The following is a 23,627-nucleotide window of genomic DNA, read 5'->3' as shown; positions in this document are numbered from 1 at the left end:
GCATAGAGACCCCCACACACACACACACACACATACACAATGCAGTATGGTGTAAGTGAAAATGTTGAGGTGTGTCTTCTGTACCCAAGAAGAATTTATATCACTGTTATGTATGTGAGAAAATATGCCAGGTAGCTTTGAAATCTAGATACTGAGTAGCTGGTCCAGCTCACTTGCTATTCCCCAAGCATTCTACACACACACACACACACACACACACACACACACACACACACACACACACACTTCAAATTTGGATCTCCAGATGAAAAGTTTTTATTACATAGGGTCCTAAATTTGGTCAAAACTGTAAATACATAACTTGTAGATGTCAAGTATTGACTGTAATTAGTGTTTGGTGTGGTTTTCATAAACCATAGTAGGTCAGACCAGGTGTTGTCCTAGGAGGCTGGCAGTTACTGTGAATTTGCCCCCACCATCTTGTGCTGCTCCAGGACTACCACAGGGAAACCCCATCTGTGCAGAGAGGACCTAGCCTCCAGCTTTTTGTCCATTTTGAGCGCCACTTCAAGAAGCCATGACACTGAGTCTCACAAGGTGGGGTTTCATCAGATTGATTCTGGGGTGGGAAAAGGACTTTATGCAGCACCTCCTGAGTTGCAAGAACAAAAGCTGTAGGAACTAGGTGGTGAGATACAGCAAGAGATATGAGGAATTTAACCAGAAGGGAGGGACTAGAGATTCCTGTCAGCTTCAGGGCTCGCAGAACTCTGAGAAGTGAGAGACACGTGCTATTTATAATCCTAAATTAGGAAGTCTTGATTGCACCTTGAAAGCTGTGAGACCCGTCTCCCAGGCACATGGGTCTAATTATCCAATGATCCATCTACCAGAAAGAGAGGCTATATCTGATTCTGATGCCTAGCCTGAGTTCAGTCTCACTCATTCATCCTCTTATGATAAGAACTTAAAGGAATACAGGTGGTACAGGGTTATTGATATGTATCTTCAGAAATATGTATATCACTGGCTCATATTGTATATAATCGCCTTAATCTTTGTCATTAACAACTTTTTCCTCTGTGAAGTTCACCTTGCTAACTATTATTATACCTGCAGATATTTATTTTCCCTCAGTTTTATTGAGATATAATTGATATATAGCACTATGTTGAGCTTAAAGTGTGATTGCGGGGTAGACATATATTTCTTCTTTTGTGTGTGTGTCATCACCAGGCTGGCATTTTCAGGTAGGAAGAGAAACAGAGAACAGCACTAAACCATCCTCCAGTTCCAGGAGCTGCACTGGAACCGGGATTGCACACATGACAAAGCAAGTGTAATAACCAGATGAGCTGTTTGGTGCCCCTACATCTATTCTTTAAAAAAAATTTTTTTTATTATATTTATTTATTTTCCCTTTTGTTGCCCTTGTTTTTTATTGTTGTTGCTCCCCACCTGCAGGGAAGTTGCTTCACAGGTGGTGAAGCAGGTCTTCAGGTGTCTGTCTTTCTCTCTCCCTCTCTGTCTTCCCCTTCTCTCTCCATTTCTCTCTGTCCTATTTAACAATGACGACATCAATAACAACAACAATAGCTATAACAATAAAACAACAATGGCAACAAAAGGGAAAATAAATATAAAAATATTTTTAAAAATTCTTTAAAAAAAGGAAAGAAAAGGCTCCATAGAGTCTTTAAAAAAAAATTAGGGAGGCAGCGGGTTAAGCGCACATGGCGTGAAGTGCAAGGACCAGCTTCAGGATACCGTTTGGAGCCCCCGGCTCCCCACCTTCAGGGGAGTCGCTTCACAGAAGGTGAAGCGGGTCTGCAGGTGTCTTTCTCTCCCCCTCTCTGTCTTCCCCTCCTCTCCCCTTCTCTGTCTTCCCCTCTTCTCCCCATTTCTCTCTGGCCTATCTAACAATGATGACATCAATAATATCAAATAATAAATATATATTTATTAACATGAAAGAGGAGAGAAAGAGAACCAGAGTACCATTCTATCGCCTGAGGTGTCAGGGACAGAACTCAGGACCTCCTGTTTGTAAGCCCTATGCCTTATTCACAGTACCACCTCCTCCTGAATTGTTCATGTCTACTTTCTAAACTAACCCAGCAGTCACCACAGAAAAAGAAAATATTATTGGATCTTGTAGCACAGACCCAGGAATCATCTTCACTGAACTGTGACAGATAGTTAATATGTTTATCAAGAAAGATTACACCCCTCTGGTCAGTCTGCAGTTTTTTCAGGCTGCAGAATAAACAGAGGAGTTGCTGGCTGCCCTTTGGCCTGCCCCCAGGGGGTGTCTACAGAGGCTGTGGAGGACCAGCTGTCCATCTCTGCAAAACAGGCTTCTCATAGGCATCTTCGTCCACTGTTTCTTTTAAAGAAGATATTCAAAAATGATTAGGGAAGTAAAAAACAAAAATGATGTCTAGAAGCCGATTTTAAAAGCCAAGTGTGCATACAGTTGTTAAACAGTGAGTTAAACAATGACTAACTCTGGCCCCTACAGCTCCTTGGGAATTCCCTGGACAAAGGCATTGTTTAGACTGACTTTAGGCAGTGGCTCACCCCTGAAGAGCCTCCATCCATTAGCTGCTTCTACCTTATTTACTTATGAAAAGAGCACAGACCCAGCCCTGAGTTCAAATCCTAGTGCCACCTTTAGCAAAATTCCTCACCTGAGAGTTACTCAGAAGTTTCAGTTTCATTATCTGTGAAGTGAGGATATTTCCTACCTCATAGAGAAAGTTCAAGGATTAATGTTAACAAGATATTCAATAAATGTTATTAACTTCTCTACAAAATAAAATTTTACTTGCCTGCTAATTTTTCTGCCTTCTCTTTTTTTTCTCTCTCTCTTTTGCTTAACATTAAAAAAATTCACAAGGTAATAACTGACCATGCTTGATAAAACAGTATTAAAGAAGACAATAAAAAGTGACATTTACATGTCCTAACCTTTGCAAACAGCCTTTCTGGGTAGAGATAGTTTTTTTTTTACAAATACACTTTGTTTAATTTTAATGAGAAAAAGAGAGATACACAGAGAAGAATCAAATCACTGCTAAACTCCAGTTTACTTCAGGGGATTGAATTTGAGATTTTGGAGCCTCAGGCATGAACATCTTTTTGCATAACCATTATGCTATCCCCAGAAGTAATTCTATAATATATTCCTTTGTTAGTTACTTCTATACTCAGATAATATGTTTAATACACATTTTTCTGTTTATGCACATAGCACAATAAAAAAGACAAAAGCAGGGAGCTGGGTGGTGGCGCAGTGGGTTAGCACATGTGGCGCAAAGCGCAAGGACCGGCATAAGGATCCCGGTTTGTGCCCCCAGTTCCCCACCTGCAGGGGAGTCGCTTTACAGGCAGAAGAAGGGGAGTCCCTTTACAGGCGGTGAAGCAGGTCTGCAGGTGTCTATCTTTCTCTCCCCCTCTCTGTCTTCCCCTTCTCTCTCCATTTCTCTCTGTCCTATCCAACAATGACAGCAATAACAACAATAATAACAAAAACGATGATAACAAGGGCAACAAAGGGGGGGAAATAAAAAATATATTAAAAAAAAAAAAAGGACAAAAGTGCAAAAAAAGACCATCTCCACCTATGTTTGCCATCAAAGTGCCTTTCAGTTGTGAGTCATTACTATGGCCCTAGGTTCTATTTTTTAAAATTCACTTTCAAGCAGGCCAGGAATTTTAAAGAAGGCCCTTCTCACAAGGCAACTTACCCATCAGCTTTGCAGAAATGTCCTTAAACTGAACTTAATCTGTGTTCTTTCCTGACAGGCTTTCCTTCCTTCACAGACTTGCAGAGGGGACTTACAGTCTTCCAGAGGGCACTCAACCTCCTAGCTTCTTCCCACTTCTTTCCCCATGTTCCCTCACAGTAAGTCTCTTGACTACCTAATCCTGTCCTGTTACTTGCTCCACACAGGACCTACACAACACAGTGGTCCTGGAAGTGATCTGAAAATATGAGCAGCCAATGGGGTTGTAAATTGAACTCCCCCAGTAACCCATGGACCAAAAAACTTATTCTGAGTGAGGGGTAGGCCACCGATGGCCCCCAGCTCATGGTGATGGTCCAGTCACTGAAGATTATACTGAACTTGGAAATGTCTCCTCAAACGGAATCTGGCAGGCATAATAAGACAAGCATTTAAAAAAAACTATGGAAGTCAACTTATATCTATGATCTTAAGGGAGTTAATGCAGTTTCCAATGGAAGGAAAAGGAATGGAGAACTCTGGTGTTGGGAAAGGTGTGGAATTATACCCCTGTTATTTTATAATTTTGTAAATCAATATGAAATCACTAATAAAAGATAATTAAAAAAGAAAAGCTATGGTAACAAAAAAAAAAGAAAAGAAAAGTGAATACTAGGATGGTGGTGCCTCTGGTTACTGCTAAAATGTACTGATTCCCTACAAAGAGAAAAATGAGAAGGGCCAGGACTCAATCTAAGAGCCAGAGGGCATTTTCTGGCTGTTTACAGAGATGCAAATAACCGTTGCTCAAGCAAACACCAAATTTCATACTTAAGAGCTGAAGAGAGGTTTGAGTACTCATGAAAAATTTAAAAAATAAATAAAATAAAAATTTGCAGAACCTCTGAGATGTTTGAATATGCAAAAATCAAGGCCATAGTTGGACAGTTTGTTGGAAAGTACCAGGCCTTGCCACAGCATAATTATGTACCCTCTCAAGCCTCCAGATTGCAGAGAATGTTCACTGCTTCTCATAAGAGGTAGCATTTTTTTATGCTGCAAAATGCTGCAGAGGTCCCTGCCTTAGATCGGAATCTCATGAAGTGATGCTTTCAGTTTCCTTCCTGGGTAATAGGTTGGTAAAGAGAGTTAAATCTAGACATAAGTGGACTGGAGAAGGAGGAACAACTTACACATCAAAAAGCCTGTGAAAATTAGTCATCATGTCCCACCAGGATCCAAAAGAGTAACTCTTATGTTTGGGTCTTTTGAAAGCACTGAAATTTTGGATCCGTGGGTAGACCATATAACTCACAAGCATAAGACTCCAGGCACAGTGCTTGGCACTGCATATACCATGTCAGTATTCTGGACTTTCCTATGAAATAGATGAATGTTTTAAAAGAAAAGGTTGAAATAGAAGATTGGGATGTCGGGCTAGCATCATGAGAGAGAGAGATGACCCAGGGACCAAGTTTGTGGCAGCAGGACAATTTAAATCTTTATTCATCTGAGCTTCCCAGAGTTGGGCACTAGCACACCTGGTTAAGCCATGTGGCGCCAACCACAATGGCCGGCTGGCTAGCGTCAGCCTCTCCACCTGCATGCGCACCCTCCTCCAGCTCGGGACACGGAAGAGACAAAAGACAGAAATGGAAGTGGCTTGACAATACCATACATGGTTAGGGAAGGGGTGAAGAAAGGCAAAAGGGGCCAGGAATGGCATGAACCTCCCCAGCAACTATTGCTAGGGGTTCAACTGGCAGGATTAGCAGTACCCTGTGGGGATATAGGAAGGAGATCTTTAGTCATCTGTAAGACAAAGCAGAAGATTGATATGTAGATAATAAAGGGATGGGCCATAGTAGCAGGGAATGTAGGGTGGAGCAGGCTTAAGTCTTTAAGGAATGTCGGGCTCAACAGGAAGATGCAGGACGTTTTTGTGAGGAAGGGAAGACTTACATGGCCGCCAACGTTTTGAGGTTTATGTGTCCCCCTTTTTGCTCAACCCCTCCATAAAGAGAGAGACTTACCAGGTGAACTCACCTCTCAGGTCAAGCTCTGCCAGGCTCCACCACATCCCCACAACCTCCCTGCATTGGAGTAGCAAGATTTTATTGACTTTGTGACACTTTTCCGGTAAAGACTTAACATCTTGGCACAGACCTCAGGGAAATGGAGAATCCTTGCATATAGGGTAGCTCTTACACATGAGAAGGCAATGGTCCATGCTGAGTAGTGTAGGAATAACCAAGCTGAAGAGGCACTGAAGTGTTGTAATTAAATTAAACGGGACTTTGCTTTGTGGCACATAAAGGATTCGGCTGTGGCATGGCTGGGAGTGGGTTTAAACAAAGCTTTATTATGGTGGTACAATAGTACAAGACGTAATATATTAGGTACCACAAAATAAGAAATTATGGGCAGGGATAAATAAGCCAGTCTCATTAGTCCACTATTAGTTACCAGAAAAGTTCAGCCCCACGAGATAAACAATTATCAGCAGAGGTATAGGCTACTCATATGGCTGTAGAGGAGTCTTAGAGTTTACCTGCTAGCTGAGTCACGCATGTTTAGTTCCCAGGAGAAGCAGCCATGGTGGGCACCTTGAGCACACTCAGCTGGGATCTGTCTGGGCAGGAGAAGAAGCAAGGGCCAAAAGGGCCAGACTTCTGATGGCCTGTGTTTAAGTCCATTCAATCCGACCATAATCCATTGTGCATTTGCATCGCCAGGCTGACGTCTGCTGGTATATTGTGTCACAACACTGAACAGGCCGAGCTAAAGCATCAGTAGAAAAAGACATATTGTGTGAGGTCAGACATTTAGTAGAGAATGTTCCTCAGTAGGACTCAGAGCCCCTATTATTCACCAAGACTGTCAGGAATGTGTTGGAGAAGGGGCACCAGCATTACAGAGAAGGCTGATGGTTCTCTGCATGCAAGATTGATGATAGATAAGTGAGGTGGTCACAGAACTGGGCTTGTTAATGTCATAGTGGGGATGATAGAATCTAAAGTAAATGTGTTAAGATAGTGACCCTTAGCCCATAAAAACTAGACAGTCACATTTATCAGGAAGGTTGGAGGGTAGCTATGAGGGCATAACTCACAGTAAACTGTGAAGATGGTTATTAGAGCATTGTGTCTCTCAAAGCAAAGTAGATGAGCAGCCAACAAGGGTGTTACAACTCACAATCCATATTAAAAATGGTAATAAGAGTATGGAGAAACAAGACACTGGGGGCAATTACCTCAATAAAAAGTTGTTGCTTGGGATTAGGGAGATAGCATAATGGTTGTGCAAAGAGACTCTCTTACCTGAGGCTCTGAAGTCCCAGGTTCAATCCCCTGCACCACCATCAACCAGACATGAGCAGTGGTTTGGTCAAAAATAAAATAAAATAAAATAAAATAAAATAAAATAGTAATAAAAAAAGTTGTTGCTTGCTTAGTTACAGATCTAGAAACTACAGTTGTGTGACATAATAGCAAGTTATGTTATGGTCATGTGTTCTCATTCTTCACAAAAGGTTCTATAACCACTGAAGTGGAATGGAAATATCTACCTATTTGGCAAACTTTGAATAAACATTGATCCCCATAAACTCAGTGCATCATCCTGTAATCAATCATCCATTAGAATGGCAGACTATGGGAACCAAGCAACAGTGGAATCTGGTTCACAGTGGGACCTTGAAGTCTACAGATATACTGAGGGTCATTTCCCTAGTGTCCAAGTATATAACTGGAAATTTTGTCTTTGTAATTGGAATTACCCCCTTACTGGGGTTCCTCGCTTATTAAGTAGAGAGTTCTAATGGGAAAAGTCAAAAGTAAGCATTTGACAATTTCCCTAACAGGATACAATGTTACAAGGGAATGTGGCAAAGATTATTGTCAATTTAAAAGCAAAGCATGCAGAATGGTGGTCTAGATCATATCTCAATTTAATTCACTTGTCTGTCCACTGCAGAAACTGGAGGAGTCCTGAAGACTGTAGACCACTGCAAAGAGAAGGGGGCAAAAACCCATCTGCAGCTGTTGTGATAGATTTAATATCTTTTCTAGCATGCCGTAGCATAAAAGAGGAGGCTGGTGGCCTGTTAAGGTTCTCTGGCTTCTATAAACAACACATCCCATTGCTTTGCTATATATTTTGAAGGACACATAAAACTGCATCCTTGAGTGAGACTAAGAGTAGAAAAAGTCTCTATAGTGGGTTCAGATGTAGGGCATGCAGCCCTGACTTTCCTGTGTTTAATCCAGAAATCCTTATAGTTTTGTTGGTGGAAAAACTTCCTGCTGTCATCTATATCATTCATCTAGCATCTCTTCTATTTTTAGTCCCTCTGTTTATTTTCATTTAAACTTAATGCATATGTTTTATGCATAGTTCTGTCACCTGCAGAAGGTATTTCTTGATTCCTCACTTTGAAAATAAAACAGATTGTCATTCTTACATTTTTAAAAGTTATTTCTCCATCTCTCACTTCTACGATCTGTGTTTTTTCATTATTGTCAAGATTGGTAGCATTTATATATTATTCTCTATGGCTATAATTAAGTTGTTTATTCCTTATCTATAGATTGATCCTAAAAGTTGAAAATCAATAAAATATATTGTTATTATGGTTACTGTATAATGATTATTCACTATGTTACCAGTGGCTTAAGAATAACATTTATGGGACTTGGGCAGTAGTGCAGCAGGGTAAGTGCACATGGCACAAAGCACAAGGACCTGTAAGAATACCGGTTTGAGCACCTGGCTCCCCACCTACAGGGGAGCTAGTTTCACAAGCAGTGAAGCAGGTCTGCAGGTATCTATCTTTCTCTCTCCCTCTCTGTCTTCCCCTCCTCTCTTGATTTCTCTCTGTCCTATCCAACAACGACATCAACAATAATAGTAATAACCACAACAACGATAAACCAACAAGGGAAACAAAAGGGAAAAAAATAGCCTCCAGGAGCAGTGGATTTGTAATGTAGGTATTGAACCCCAGCAATAACCCTAGAGGCAAGAAAGAAAGAAAGAAAGAAAGAAAGAAAGAAAGAAAGAAAAGAAAGAAGAAAATTACATTTATTTATTACATATTTTTTCCTGAATTTTTAATTACCTTTTTGTGGGATTATATGCCCCTTTTTAATCAATGTTTCTTAGAGCTACATCTAACAAGTCTCTTCACTGTATCATTACTTGTTTTATGGCAGATGCATTTATGTTCTATAAGATAGTTCAAGTAGACCTTCTGTCTTCCTGCTCTAATATGGACTGGCTGGGGGATTTGCTTGTTTTGTTTTTTTAACATAGATTTATTTACTTAATGGGGGAGGGAGAACCAGAACATCACTACATTATATGTAGTTCTGGGATTGAACCAGGGGCTTCCTGCACAAAAATCTAGCATGCTACTAACTATTCTTTTGATCTTCTCCACAGTTTTGAACCAAGACTTCACTAATCTGATTTGGATACAAAGTTTTATGGATACCAGATATTTCTCTTTTTAATTAAATATCAGTTGCTAAAAATGTATAGGCTTTTTTGATTTCTTAAATCTGAGGACTTTTAAAAATATTTATTTATTTATTTTCCCTATTGTTGCCCTTGTTTTTTTATTGTTTTTGTAGTTATTGTTGTTAACCCTAACCCTAACCCCTAACCCTAACCCTAACGCAAGGACCGGTGTAAGGATCCCAGTGTAGGTTACTACAATAGCTGTAACTCTAGCTTGACTACTTTACCGTCTTTATTAAATCTTGTCCCTGCTTAAAAGCCTTCAATGCCATTTAATGTTAAAAACTAGAAATTTTTAACTTTGAATAAAAATTTCCTATCATTGAAAGTTCTCAAAACTTAGTCTCCTAAATAGTGCATCTTTACGTCATTTGTTATATTGCTTCTTCCTCCTAGAAAGAGAACCACAGACAACGAATACTAGGGAAGCAAAGTTTAAATTACTAGGTTATAGGTGATCCCTGTCCAGATAACCTAGTAATGCCAAATAGAGAGGTGTTCAGAATAGTTATAGGCTAATAAAATACAGTATGTCCAAGGGCACCAGACAAAGAATAACCCCCCCCCCAAAAAAAATGAAATAAAGAAGGGCCAGGCAATGATACACCTTGCTGATGGCACACATTAACATGCAGAAGGACCTGGGTTCAAGCTCCCCCAGACCTCACCTGAAGGAGGGGAAGATTCACAAATGGTTAAGTAATGTTGCAAGTGTCTCTGTTCCTCTTTTTTTTTTGCCTCCAGGGTTATTGCTGGGGCTCAGTGCCTGCACTACAAGTCCACTACTCCTGTGGCTATCTGATTATTATTATTTTCTTTTTTGATAGGACAGAGAGAAATTGAGAGGGGAAGGGAAGAGAGAGAGGAAGAGAGAAAGATAGACACCTGCAGCCCTGCTTCACCACTCCACTCATGAAGCTTTCCCCCACAGGTGGGGGACCAGGGACTTGAACCTGAGTCCTTATTCCCTGTAATGTGTAGCCAGGTGAGCCTCCACAGTCCAATACTGGGTATTATCATAATCTTTATATTACTTCTATACAGGCTATTCAGAACATGCCTATCATTATTTATAAAAAGAAGTTAGCAGTTTAGAAGGTCAAATTCACTAGAATAAACCAAAGTGTCATTGTCTTACCTACTCACAAAATCCCTGAGCTAGGTATTGGATGTACTTAGAAGGAAAATAGACATAAAATGAATGTGTATGTTTATGTATATGCATATGTGCATACAAACACACACCCTGGTCTTTGGTTTATGCAAAACAATGCAATGACCTTTTCTCTTGTTACTCACCTTTCTCTTCGAAAGTCAAGAGTAAGCTATGCAATTATCTTGCCCAGGATGCCTACAGTTAATCATCTTCAACAACACAGGGCTTAAATCATAGCTTTTGTCTATTCACAGTTTTAACTCAGGGCCTTTCAGGTAAAGAGCCAATGGAGAATTTGGGTTTTGGAGAAAAGTCTGTTGTGTGAGGAACCAGGAGGGGAAGGAGACATTCTTGTTTCACAACTTTTCTCCTTCAGCTTAACTCTCATAGGTAGGATCCTCCTGTGGGGCCCCAGGGCCTGGAGCCAGGAGAAGGGTGAACAAATGTTTCCCCTCAGTGTTGCTGAAGGATTCCTGACAGAGCCCATCAGAGTTGCCTTTTATCACCACTGCACGCTTTAGTGCATCTGTCATGGCTGGCAGACATCATGTTCCCTACTGGATTAATCCTGCCTGCATTCATACCCAGGATGTGAGCCACAGAGGGGAGGGACAAAGGGCATAAAGGGAGGGAGTGGAGAGAGGAGGGAAATGAGGTGAGAGGAGAAAAAAGAAATCTTGAAAGTACCAAGTGACAGACCTAAGAAGAAAAAAAAAATTTTAAAAATTAGGGGGACATACAGTTTGAACTAATACAAGCTTAAAAAAAACTTAAAAGAAAGAAAAGGGCCAAAAAAAAAGAGTGAACCCAAAATCCCAGATTATGAGGAACAATCATTATGAAAACAAGGAGACACAAGCTCTTGGCTAGTTCTTTCAGGGGTAGTTCCTTTCCTTCCTTGTTTCTTCCTCCTTTCTTTCTTTTTATTTTTTATCTTTATTTGTTTATTAGATAGAGACAGCCAGAAATTGACAGGGAAGATGGTGATAGAGAGGGAGAGACACACAAAAACACCTGCAGCCCTGCTTCACCACTCACAAAGCTTTCCCCCTGCAGGTGAGGACCGGAGGCTCAAACCCAGGTCCTTGTGCTTTGTAACGTGTGCGCTCAACCAGGTGCGCCACCACCTGCCTCCTCTTTCTTTATTTCTTAAAGATGTATTTATCAGAAAAGAGGGAATAAGAGAACCAGAAGGAAAAGGAGATGACCAGAGAGCAATGCTCAGTTCTGGCATAAGGTGATGCTGGGAATTGAACTTGCAGCCTCTGAGACTTCAGGTATGTAAGCAGATATTCTGGTAGGCTGAGCTATACATCCCCTCTCCCACCTGTGCTGTATTTTTCTAGAAGACTATGAAGCAGTATGATAGCTCATGGTTTCATTATTAATTTGGCAAATATTTAGTATGGGACTATTTCATGTGGGCCTGATGCTAACACAACCTCAGAAAAGTTTTTATGGACTCAATTCTGCCGTGAATTTACTGAGACAAGAGAAGGAGAATTACTAAATCAAAGTCTCAGTTTTGACGCTGTAAAATGTTCACATGAGTCAAACCTGTTAGAAAAGGACTAAGACCTGATTTTTTAAATGCAGAGGATGGCTGAGTTGAGCAGAGACGAATGTCATTTGTAACCTAGTATGCTTGTGTATTTTAGAGCATCCCACCAGGCTCAGAGCTATTTCTTCAAGTACTGTGCCCCCTGGAACCTAGTCTCTTGAAAGGCTAGAGGCATAAATATGGAAAAGGTCAGTTAAGCACACGTGGCGCCAAGCACAAGGACCAACGTAAGGATCCTGGTTCAAGTTCCCAACCCACCTGCAGGGGAGTCTCTTCACAGGTGGTGAAGCAGGTCTGCAGGTGTCTATCTTTCTCTCCCCCTCTCTCTCTCTGTCTTCCCCTCCTCTCTCCATTTCTCTATCCTACCCAACAACGACGACATCAATAACAACAACAATAACTACAACAGTAAAACAACAAGGGCAACAGAAGGGAAAATAAATAAATAAATATTTTAAAAAATTGTTTTAAAAAATATGGAAAATGTCTTTCGCTTTTAGTGAGCATCTTGGAGATAGAAATCAAACAGAGGCGGGACGGGTGGTTGCGCACCTGGTTGAGCACACATGTTACAGTGCACAAGGAACTGGGTTCAAGCCCCCAGTCCCCACCTGCAGGGGGAAAGCTTCACAAGTGGTGAAGCAGTGCTGCAGGTGTCTCTCTGTCTCTCACCCTCTCTATCCCTCCCTTCCCTCTCAATTTCTGACTGTCTCTATCCTGCCAATAAATAAAGAAAAAAAAAATAGCTCCAAAAAAATAAAGAAAGAAATCAAACAGAGGGAGCCGGGTGGTGGTGCAGCAGGTTAAGTGCACATGGTGGAAAGCGCACAGACCAACATCAGGATTCCGGTTCAAGCCCCAGACTCCCCACCTGCAGGGTGGTTGCTTCACAGACGGTGAAGCAGGTCTGCAGGTGTCTATCTTTCTCTCCCCCTCTCTGTCTTCCCCTCCTCTCTCCATTTCTCTCTGTCCTATCCAACAACAATGACAGCAATAGCAACAACAATAATAACAATGATGATGATAAACAACAAGGGCAACAAAAGGAAAAAAAATGAATTAAAAAAAGAAATCGAACAGAAAGTTCATTTTCCAATCCTCTATAGGACAAATCTGATAACTCAGTAGGTGCTCAGTTAACTTTGTTGCCTATCTGAGAGGAATCTGTAAAGGCAGCAAAGAGTTCATCAGAATGAGCAGGGCTTGAATAACCATATATCATTTAGCATACAGAAAAAGTCAATGAAGGAAACTTAGAAAGTTGGTGTAGTGGTCCGGGAGGTGGCGCAGTGGATAAAACATTAGACTCTCAAGCATGAGGTCCTGAGTTCAGTCCCTAGCAGCACATGTACCAGAGTCTGGTTCCTTCTCTCTCTCCTTTTTTCTCATTAATAAACAAATAAAATCTTAAAAAAAAAAAGTTGGTGTAGAGAAAAAGAAGAGTAAGGCAGAAAGAAAAATGCAATGGTGAGTTCAAGGAAGAGTTTGTCCTTCGTGGTGGGCCAGTGTCTTCCAACCTTTTGTGTTGATATAAATTGCTGGTAGGGTGGTAATATCAACATGTGAATCCCTCATTCTTTCCATGCAGAAATTCTGATTCATCAGGCCAGAAGTCCAACAAGGATAGATAGCTGCATTTTAAACAAACATGAAGATGATTTTCTTTTCAGATGGTCTACAAACTGCAACATAAGAAGCTCAGACCCAGAAATTTGGGAGTTATGGGGGTGGGGGCGGTATATGAGTCAATGGAAAGATAAGGCCAAAGTTATTTGAGATGAGTCTGGACTCTATCCAAGAGGAGAGACCTCCAATTCCGCAATGGAAATCCACTGTTCTCACTAAAACTCAAGGCATTTTCTCTTTGCTTTTGCTCCATTAGATATCATTGCTTCAAGGGCCCTGAACAAATGTTTTATTAAAGCCTCCAGGTTTTGTAGGACCCAGTGTTCCAGTTACCAATGGAATGTGAAGTTCACAGGCTGCGTTCAGGCTTGCAAGGAGAGGATTAATTAGGTAAAAAGGCAGTTGCACACATAAGTGGGTGCCCACACCCCAGTCTGGCCTGGTGTTTTGGTGCACTCATTCAGGCATACAATACTCTTTTCAGTTCTAAGCACCACCTCTTGAAACAAGTTAAAAAGCAAGTTCCAAGTGAGATGCCCAAGTGCTGTGTTTTACACAGACTAATGATCAACAGCCTTCTGTTTTTATGGTCTTGGCAACCAGACTGGGCCCTCACTGTTAGAGATACTATAGAAAAGAGCCATTGCACCTAGTGTCTGACTGTACAGCTAAGTGCTGAAAGATATGCTTCCGTTTAAAAAATGTGCTTTCCTGATTTATTTTTTTTTCTCCTAAGTGTGTACACTCTGAGGCTTGCTTAACATTAAACATTTTATATGTTTCATTGTGTGGGGAAAGTGAGTGAAATAAAATTACCTTTTGTACTTTTTTTTTTAAACAAACACTTTTTGTAAAGTGTTTTACCCTTTGAAAAGTACTTTTACACATAAAATATCTCCGAGTTTCTAAATAATCCTGTGTGATAGGTCTCATTCCGATTCCCACTGTATAGATTAGAAAGCAATTCTAAGACTCAGTGATTCAGTTAAAGCCATTAGAGCTGGAAACTAGTTCCAGAACACAAAATCAGGTCTTGGTCATCCCAGGCTTTTGTATTTTCTGAAGGAGCCCTGGCAGTCTGGGCATACAGATATGCCACCACCCTCACACCTCAGTGCCATGCTGGCTGAAATGCTCAGCTTCACCTCAACATGTTATTCACTTCAAAGATTTTTGAGGGAAAGAAAGATGGACGGGTCTGAGTAGTGGTATACCCAATAGAGTACACATGATGGCATGTGTGAGGACCCAGGTTCAAGCCCCTGGTCTTCACCTGCAAGGGGGGACTCTTTACAAGTAGTGAAGCAATGCTGTAAGTACCTCTCTTTCTCTCTCCTCCATCTTCTCCTCCCTTCTCATTTTCTCTCTCTTCTATCAAATAAAAGAAAGGGAGAAAAAGGCCACCAGGAGCAGTGGATTCATCATGCAGGTACTGAGCCCCAGTAATAACCCTGATGGCAACAGAAACAAAAAATAAAGGAGGTGGATGAGAGTATGGACACCATATCTGACTTGATGGTTGGCTAGATTGGAAACAAGATCGCCTATGAGAAGTAAGCTATAAACTTAACTATCATAGACACTGAATGATATTCCAAGCTATCTTAGAATTAGAAGGCACCCAAGCCTATAAAACACTTTAATGTGTCTAAGAAAGTATAAAGCAAGCAAGCAGGAAGGGGATTGGGTCATCATCCCAGAAATCAAAGTGCAAGATCCACTTGAGCTCCGCTTAGGGAGGCTATGGCCCAGTAAAGTGACCTCTGACAGTCTAATGGCATGAACAGCTTCACCATGATAAAAGACTCTATCCAGCATTGGGATCAAGCACCCCCTAATTCCCTTGTGTGATTTTTTTTTCATTGAGACAACTCTGAGATTTGACTTCTGTTTAAGACATTTATTTGAGGAGCTAATATTGGCATACAGATTCTCAGACTTTCCAAGTGATCCCCATCCTGGCCTCTCACCAAACATTTACTTTTTTGAAACATCCTGACTAAGTCCTGAAGTTATGTCAATAGTTCTGGAGCTGGCATTATTGTTTGTATTGACCATTATTGTATGGTCAGTACCAGCTCACAGCAACTTGTAATCAATTTAGCGGCTGATTTTTAAAAATATTTATTTATTCTCTTTTGTTGCCCTTGTTATTTTATTGTTGTAGTTGTTATTGTTGTCATCACTGTTGGTTAGGACAGAGAGAAATGGAGAGAGGAGGGGAAGACAGAGTGGGGACAGAAAGAGAGACACCTGCAGATCTGCTTCACTGCATGTGAAGTGACGCCCCTGCAGGTGGGGAGCCGGGGGCTCAAACCGGAATCCCTATGCTGGTCCTTGCGCTTTGCACCACCTGCCCTTAACTCTGGGCGCTACCGTCCGACTACCAGCTGCTGATTTTTAAAAAATATTTTATTTATTTTATTTTAATAAGAGAGAGAGAGAAGCAGAGGGAGGGAGGAGGGGGAGAGAGAGGGAAAAAAATGAGAGAAAGAGAGAGAGACCAGAGCGCTGCTCAGCTCAGCTCTGGCTTATGGTAGTACCGGGGATGGATCCTGGGAACTCAGAACATGAGTCTTTTGTGTAACAATTATGCTATCTCCCCAATCCTAGGCCTCTGATTTTGAAGCAATAAACTTAAAACAAGACATTGTGGGGCAATGGAGTTGGCTCAGAAATAGACACATACACGAGGGCTTGGATTCGATCTCACATCACACACACACACACACACACACACACACACACACACACACACACGCAAATAAGGCAATAAATTGGTTTTTGGCCTTTCTCTTGTTCTCTCAGAAAAAGATGAGATATGGTGACTCCCCCCCCCCCCCCCCGAGTATGTTTAAAGCAATAATGATGACACAGTATTTTCCACTTCCCATTTCTGTTGAGTCAGATACAACATTCCTCCTTTTCTAGAGTGCATCGTGTTCACTTTCACAGATTTTTTTTTTGTCTCCAGGGTTATTGCTGGGGCTCAGTGCCTGCACTACAAATCCACTGCTCCTGGAGGCCATTTTTCCCATTTTGTTGCTCTTGTTGCGCTTGTTGTAGTTGTTATTGTTGTCATAGATGATGTTGTTGTTGGATAGGACAGAGAGAAATCGAGAGAGGAGGGGAAGACAGAGAGGAGGAGATAAAGATAGACAACTGCAGATTGTCTATCGATCTATCTATGCTTATGTCATATCTATTTATGCTTCACTGCTTGCAAAGTGAACCCCTGCAGGTGGGGAGCTAGGGGCTCGAACTGGGATCCTTATGCTGGCCCTTGCTCTTTGCACCATGTGTACTTAACCTGCTGTGCTACTGCCCAGTTCCCTACTTTAACAGAATTTTAAACATGCTTTTCCTCTTTCTATTTGTTATCTGTCCCCTTTTAGTTGTATGGTGGCCACTTATTTTTCAACTTTGCAGTTTAAGTAACTTTACAAAAAAGTTGCAGACGTAGCACCGTTATCTATATCCCCTTCATCCAGTTGCTCCTATTGTTATGGTCTTTAGCAACCAAGTTAGATATTACAAACTAAGAAAACTTTATTATGAAACTATTAACTAAACTATGAACTTTATTTAGGTTTCATCAATATTCTCACTAAGGTCCCTCATTCCTCGTACCTCTTTGATCTCCATCTGTAACTGTTTTTTATTATCTCTTTGACCTTGATATTGTGAAGTAATTGTATTAGATATTTTACAGACATTCCGCAATTTTCCTTTGTCTCATTTTTTTTTTCTGTGCTTGGAAGTAAAGATACCATAGAAGTAGTAGGTCTTTTCCAATATATCATATCAGGGGAACACATAATATCAGTATCTTGCTGCTAGTGATGTTAACATTAACTATGTCGTTAAGGTGATTTCTATTAAATTCATTCATTTCTCTCTTTCTTTCTTTCTTTCTATCTTTCTTTCTTCCTTCCTTCCTTTCTTCCTTTCTTTCTTTCTTCCTTTCTTTCTTCCTTTCTATTTTTCTATCTTTCTTTCCTCTTTACCTCTAGGGTTATCGCTTGGGCTCAGTGCCAGCACCACAAATCCACTGCTCCTGGCAGCCACTTTTTCCATTTTATTGGATAGGGCAGAGAGACACCACTTACACAAAGAGTTGATGACATGAATGATCCTGTAATATCCTGAAGAAGTTCTGTATGAAGGGAGAGACAGGGTCAGAGGTGGGGGATGGCAGGAGACCAAGGTGAGGTGAGACTTGCTAAGGGCCAACATGAAAGTTTCTGTGCGTCTTTCTAAAGTTCCATTTTGGGGCTGGGCAGTGGTGTACCCAGTTGAGAGCACACGGTACTATACCAAGCCCTCTGTCCCCACCTGAGGAGGTGGGGGGGAGCTTCATGAGTGGTGAGGCAGGTCTGTAGGCCTCTGTCTCTTTCTCTCTCCCTCTCTCCCCTTACAATTTCTCTCTGTCATATTAAATTAAGATTAATTTTAAAAGAAGTTTCATCTTTTCCTGAAAGTATTGATTTGGGGGAGTGAGGAGAAACAGGGCATGGTCAAATATTCCATTTCTAAAGATGTCTCCATGAGGAATATAGAAAATCAAGGTGTCCTGGAGTAGATGGGGGCAGGATTGTTAATGAAGAGACTTTTCCCATTCTACCATAAAAATGAAGGTATATTGGATAGAGCCTTGGTCTCTCAATCATGAGTCAAAATTTCTACCACTGCCAATGTGAGGCTTCCCCTTTTCTCTTCCTTTCATTAATAAATAAACCTTTAAATAATTAAGTTCATTTCAAAAGTTGAGTGAATGCAAATTAGAGAATCTGGGTAGAGTTTGGATGTGATCCGGTAAGGGTAAGTGACCACTGAATGAGAAGAGTTATAAATAAGAAAGCATCAGAGAGTATCAGTTTCTCAGATGGTTTGGTGGGTTATGATGTTAGTCACTGCAGTAGTTTGATTTAAAGACTAATTTTTTTTTAACATCATAGAGGAAGAAACAGGTTTTTTTTTTTCCCTAATTAAGCAAGACTGCTAGGATTACTAAGATTCATTGAGGAGAAATCAAATACAAGAAAGTTTCATTTCCTTATGCTACTATTCCTAGACAATATTGGAGGAAAACAGAGAGAACCTTAAACCCAAGGAGAATAGAAGGTTAGAACTGCAGGGAGGTTTGGCTTCAGGCTGCTTCACCGGCATCTATCTAGTAAGTGCAGTTACCTATGTCCTCAAACTGAGAAGGGCACTCCTTTTGCTTTCTAGTTCACTCCTTAATAAGTTTTTCTTTTCTATTTGTGATTAATAGTAGATTACAAAATTTTAAGGCTACAGTGTAGAGTTCCACACCACACTCACCACCAAAGTTCTGTGTTTGCACCCTCCCATCTCCCAAAGATAACCACCATATAGTTCTTACAATTCTTAGAAACACTTTGTGGGGGGCGGAGCCAAGATGGTGACGCAGAAGCAGCTGCTGGTGTGAGCTCCGCCAACAACTGCTGGAAAGGGTAGGATACCTGGCCTTCAGGACGGTGAATAAGGGGTCCTAGGTGTCACACCAAGGCGGTGACTATAGCTCAATTTGGGTTAAAAAACAGAGAAAAAAGAAATGATTTTTTTTATTATTTCCAAAGCACACCACTCTCCCCCCATCCCATGGTGGGGAGAATACGGATCCAAGAAGGATGACATAGGCCCTAGTGGGGGTTGTATTGTTATATGGAAATCTGGGAAATGTTATGCATGTACAAACTACTGTATTTACTGTCAAATGTAAAACATTAATTCCTCAATAAAGAAATTTAAAAAAAAAAGGAGGTGAGGTGGGAAAAGGAACACGCTTATATATAATAGTAATAATAAAATTGAATAGAATAAAAAACTCTAACAGTCAGTCTGCAGCTTAGATGGCTCCAATTGGCTCAGGCAGCCTGAGCAAAGACAGGCAAATATAAGAAGTTTCCAAAAAACAAAAAACAAAACAAACCTCCAGATAGTCTTTCCCAGGCACGGGTGAGACTCATATTTCATCAGATATTTTGTTACTCAAATAGAGCTCTAGCCACTTAGAAAAAAAAAGAGAAGAAAATCAAAAAAGAAAAGGATTGGAATCACACCCCTGATGAGCCAGGAATCATGGTAAAGAGAAAAGCTCAGCAGGAAGCCTTCTAGGAGTCCAGGCCCTGGGTTCTGGTTCTGGTGCGGGGGTGGGGGGGGTGGCGAGCGTCAGAAATAAAAGATTTCCTTTCTTTTCCCTCACTAACACAAGAGTGAGCTATAGGACCCCTCCTTGGTTTCACACTGAGGACCCCTTAATCACCCTCCTGCTTCTTCTTCTTCTTCTTCTTCTTCTTCTTCTTCTTCTTCTTCTTCTTCTTCTTCTTCTTCTTCTTCTTCTTCTTCTTCTTCTTCTTCTTCTTCCTCCTCTTCCTCTTCCTCTTCCTCTTCCTCTTCCTCTTCTTCTTCTTCTTCTTCTTCTTCTTCTTCTTCTTCTTCTTCTTCTTCTTCTTCTTCTTCTTCTAGCATTTGCCCTTCTTCCATAGCCAGTCAACAGCGTCAGGTTGAGCCTGATGTCTGCTTGTTGCTGGCTTTGAAAGTGACTGGGATCCATGTGGATTCAATCGGCTAGGAAGGATCCTCAGTTTCCCCAATAAATGGGTTCTCACGGGATGCACCACGAGAAGGTCAATCCAACGCATCCCTCCTGCTGATGGCCCACTATCCTACCCTATCCAGTGAATCCTAGGTCACAAGCTGCTGATTGTTGGAGCTCACACCAAGCAACTGCCTCCAAGGCGTCATCTTGCTCCTTTTCTTTTTCTTTTCTTTTCTTTCTTTCTTCCTTCCTACCTTTCTTTCTTTCTTTCTTTCTTTCTTTCTTTCTTTCTGTTTGTTGTTGTTGTTGTTGTTCCTTCAGGGTTAATGCTGGTTCTCAGTGCTGGTGCTACAAATCCACTGCTTCCTGGAGGCCATCTTTTTTCCATTGTTATTGTTCTTATTGTTGCTGCTGCTAGTATTTTTGGATAGGACAAATAGAAATGGAGAAAGGAGGTGAAGACAGAAAGGGGGAGACAAAGATAGACACCTGAAGACCTGCTTCACCGCTTGTGAAGCAACACACACACACACACACGCACACACACACCCCTCCACATATGGGGAGCCAGGGTTTGAATGACATCCTTGGGCGGTCCTTGTGCTTCCACACTATGTGCACTATAACACACTGTGTGCTACCACCTGGCCCCAGAAATCTTTTATTGCTTACAACTTAGGTGAATATAAAATTATCTCAGTATAAAAAGTAAAAAAAAAAAAAAAAATCATGCAGCTTAAAGCCAGTTGTATGCTATCATTTCAAGCATACCATTAGCATTTACTGAAAGAAAAATACTGTATAAGAGCCATGATACTTTGTATTTAAGACAAATCAATCTTTACTGGACCTTGATATGGGGTTTATTTAGTTTGGCTCTGTTTTTAATTTTAAAACATCCCACCATCCTCATCTCTTCCATTGGAGGCTTTCCTATTCTTTATCCCTCTGCGAGCATGGACCCAGGATCATTATGGGGTGCAGAAAGTGGAAGGTCTGGTTTCTGTAATAGCTTCTCTGCTGGACATGGGCATTGGCAAGTTGATCCATACTCTCAGCCTATTTCTATCTTTCCCTAGTGGGGCAGGAATATGGAGAGGTGGGGTTTCAGGACACATTGGTGAAGTTGTCTGCCCACTGAAGTCAGGTTGGCATCATGGTAGCATTTGTAACATGGTGGCTGAAAAGGGTTATGATGTAAAGCAGAACAAATTGTTTAGTAATCAGAAACCTAAAGGTAAGAATATAGCAGATGACATTTGAGGTCTCTGTTTTGGAAAAAACTACTAGGTTTATTTTAAGTATATTCCAAGGGGCCCATGACTTTACTAATTTTTGCCTGAACCTGACAGCTAACATGCAGTTGGGTTTAAGATATGTCTGGAGAGATGGTGTCAGAGCTGGAAATGAGACTAGAAAGCTGGGTCAGGAAGAGAGTATCTCCCCAAATATTGGACAAGTATATAAATACTATTAACTATAAACCCCATCAATCTGATCCGGGGCCCATATTCAGCACAGGAACCTGTATAACCTCTGCATCCCTGTAGGTCTGGGTTCGAATTCCATGATCATAGCTAGGAAAATTCTAGGCTGCACACATTTCAACATCAGTCTTCCTCAAGTGGCAGAGTTGACACAACCTCCCTCTGAAGAATGGAATAGTCCCTAGCATTGTTGTTCCACATTGAGCACAAGGTTCTGGAGGGTCCACAATGCTATTCCTTTTTTTCTTTTAATAATTTATTTCTTTATTGGGGAATTAATGTTTTACATTTAACAGTAAATACAATAGTTTGTACATGCATAACATTCCCCAGATTCCCATTTAACAATACAACTCCCCTATGTTATTCATCATCTTTCATGGACCTGTATTCTCCCCACCCACCCACCCCAGAGTCTTTTACTTTGGTGCAATACTCCAATTTCATTTCAGGTTCTACTTGTGTTTTCTTTTCTAATCTTGTTTTTCAACTTCGGCCTGAGAGTGAGATCATCCCATATTCATCCTTCTGTTTCTGACTTATTTCACTCAACATGATTTTTTCAAGGTCCATCCAAGATCGTCTGAAAACAGTGAAGTCATCATTTTTTTACAGCTGAGTAGTATTCCATTGCGTATCTATACCAAAACTTGCTCAGCCACTCATCAGTTGTTGGACACCTGGGTTGCTTCCAGGTTTTGGCTATAATAAATTGTGCTGCCAAGAACATATGTGTACACAGATCTTTTTGGATGGATGTGTTGGGTTCCTTAGGATATATGCCCAGGAGGGGAATTGCAGGGTCATAGGGTAGGTCCATTTCTAGCCTTCTGAGAGTTCTCCAGACTGTTCTCCACAGAGGTTGGACCAATTGACATTCCCACCAGCAGTGCAGGAGGGTTCCTTTGACCCCACACCCTCTCCAGCATTTGCTGCTGTTACCTTTTCTGATGTATGATATTCTCACAGGAGTGAAGTGATATCTCATTGTTGTCTTGATTTGCATTTCTCTGACAATCAGAGACTTGGAGCATTTTTTCATGTGTTTCTCGGCCTTTTGGATCTCTTCTTTGGTGAATATTCTGTCCAAGTCCTCCCCCCATTTTTGGATGGGGTTATTTGTTGTCTTGTTGAGTCTGGCAAGCTCTTTATATATGTTGGTTATTAAACTCTTATCTGATGTATGGCATGTAAAGATCTTCTCCCATTCTGTGAGGGGTCTCTTGGCTTGCATAGTGGTTTCTTTTGCTGTGCAGAAGCTTTTTAATTTGATGTAGTCCCATAGGTTTATACTTGCCTTAGTCTTCCTTGTAATTGGATTCGTTTCATTGAAAATGTCTTTAAAATTTATGCGGAAAAAAGTTCTGCCAATATTTTCCTCTAAGTATTTGATAGTTTGTGGTCTAACATCCAAGTCCTTGATCCATTTGGAATTTACTTTTGTATTTGGTGAAATACAGTGATTTAGTTTCATTCTTGTGCATGTTTCAACCCATTGTTTCCAACACCATTTGTTGAAGAGACTCTGCTTTCCCCATGTAATACTCTGGGCCCCTTTGTCAAAGATTAGATGTCCATAGGTGTGGGGCCTCATTTCTGGGCTCTCAATTCTATCCCACTGGTCAGTGTGTCTGTTCATGTTCCAGTACCAAGCAGTTTTGATGACAATGGCCCTATAATACAGTTTGAGATCTGGGAGTGTGATGCCTCCAATTCTCTTCTTTCTTCTCAAAATTGTTTTGGCAATTCTAGGTCTTTTCTGGTTCCAGATAAACATTTGCAGCATTTGTTCTATTCTCCTAAAAAATGTGCTTGGGATCTTGATGGGGATAGCATTAAATTTGTAGATGGCTCTGGGTAATATATTCATTTTGATGATGTTAGTTCTTCCAACCCATGAACATGGAATATCTTTCCACTTCTTTGTGTCTTTTTCAATTTCTTTGAGTAGTGACTCATAATTTTCAGTATACAAGTCTTTCACTTCTTTGGCTAGGTTTACTCCTAGATATTTTATTGTTTT

Source organism: Erinaceus europaeus, chromosome 9 (genome assembly GCF_950295315.1).
Source record: "Erinaceus europaeus chromosome 9, mEriEur2.1, whole genome shotgun sequence".
NCBI classification, from domain to species: Eukaryota; Metazoa; Chordata; class Mammalia; order Eulipotyphla; family Erinaceidae; genus Erinaceus; species Erinaceus europaeus.
The sequence above is the reverse complement of the archived record's forward strand: the minus strand, read 5'-3'. Positions refer to the sequence as shown.